This window comes from Zeugodacus cucurbitae, chromosome 6 (genome assembly GCF_028554725.1).
Source record: "Zeugodacus cucurbitae isolate PBARC_wt_2022May chromosome 6, idZeuCucr1.2, whole genome shotgun sequence".
In the NCBI taxonomy this organism is placed as follows: Eukaryota; Metazoa; Arthropoda; class Insecta; order Diptera; family Tephritidae; genus Zeugodacus; species Zeugodacus cucurbitae.
In genome coordinates, this window is record NC_071671.1 from 52,277,813 (window position 1) to 52,279,805 (window position 1,993).

The following is a 1,993-nucleotide window of genomic DNA, read 5'->3' on the forward strand; positions in this document are numbered from 1 at the left end:
ACTGTACGTTTTGCAAGTTAAAAAAGCGAAGAAAATTCACTAAAGAATATAAACTTTATAAAAACATATAAATTGTTGTTGAATAGTGCGAATTTTTTACAAATCAAATGCAAGTGATTGTGCTTTTTCGATGGTGTATAAAATTCTGTGCAAAAAATTATTGCTTATAGACATAAAGTGAAAAATCGTTTTAACAGTAAAAGCAAACTTTGACAAATCAAATCACAATACTAAAGTGGGCAACCAAAACGAAAACGCCGCCAAATCAACGCTTAAAGTGACATCATCCACCCCCCAGTAGAGGACTAACGCTTCAAAAAGGATCACGTGGACTGTCCGAAGAGAATGCAGAAGCTGATACTCCTGTAAGTTAATTTTAAGCTTATATAAAATTTAGAAATACCCGATATATAAAATTGTTTAAAAAATTGTTAATAGCAATAAATATAGTCGGAAAAATAAACTTTTAAGTGTATGTAAAACTTATAACTATCTGACATATAAAAATTTTGTTAAAAATTGCTAAAGCAATAAAAATAATTAGTCAAATAAAAATTGTAGTAAAACCATAGTAAACCTCAGAAATGGAACAAATTCAGGAAGCCATTACACACCTAACAGGTGCTGTTAATGCACAGATCGAACAGTCCAAAATATTGAGCAATAGGATAAATCAATTAGAAAGCAGAATAAATCCCCACAACGAAAGTCCTATTTCTAATAACTATATTCACTTAACTGAGTCAGACCTAATAGAAATTAGCAGATTACCTGACAGCGTGAAGAACCTCCCAACATTCGAAGGAGATCCGATTCAATTCATATCCTGGATCCACAACGTCGAATCTGTATTGCAAGACTACGAAGTAGTCAGAACAAAGCCATTGTATAGAGCCATCTTACGGCATATTAGACAGAAAATTAAAGGCCCTGCGGATACGGCCTTAATCTCATATAATATATTCAATGATGATTGGGGAACAATCAAAAACTGTTTATCACTTCACTATGCAGACAAACGCGACCTTAGGACTCTAGAACACGAACTAGGAACCTTATCCCAAAAACACTTCAGCATAGAACAATTCTACGCAAGAGTCAATCATCAATTATCACTGATAATAAACAAAATAAAGAGTCAGGATCATTCCAAAGAAACAAATAGTGTTCTACTGGAAACCTATAGGAACCGAGCCCTTGATATATTTATCAGAGGCCTAAAAGGCGAATTGTCCAGAATGCTAGTCATTCAACGGCCCAGGAACCTACCCGAAGCATACGCTTCCTGCCTGGAAATTCAAAACATTAACTTAAGGAATTATTCAATCTACTCAAAGAATGGAGGTTACTCCAATCAAATTCAAAAACACCATATAAATCAAAAACCGATATTTGTACCAAGGGTATTAAACCCTGCCGAAAAAAATTTAATCTATAATAAAAATTTCCAAAATCAAGCTCCGCCACCACCCAGACCAACCAATCCTAAACCACCAGTCCTGATGGAGGTGGACCCTTCAATACATTCACGACGAATAAACTATATGAATCGACCGAACAATACGCCTATAGTAAGGCCATCAAATTATTCTTCAAATATTCCTAGGAAAACCCAAAAATTATTTAACGTCCAAACAGAAGCCGAGGAAATAAATTTTATGACAGACGCCTGTCTAGCCTACCCTATTTAGAACTAACTTTAAAAAACGGGGATATCGTTAAGTTCCTTATAGATATGGGAGCTAATAAAAACTTTGTCTCCGAAAAACTTTCAAAAAATTCAAAGAAACTTGAGTGTCCTTTCAAAGTTCACTCAGCCGCAGGTCAAGTAAATATAACCCATAAACTATGTGGACCATTCTTCGGAAGTATAGGTATTACAAATAATTTTGATTTTTTTATATTACCTAATTTAAAAACCTTTGATGGCATCATTGGCGATGATACCCTCAAAGAATTGGGAGCAGTCATAAATAGAAAAAATGACACGCTA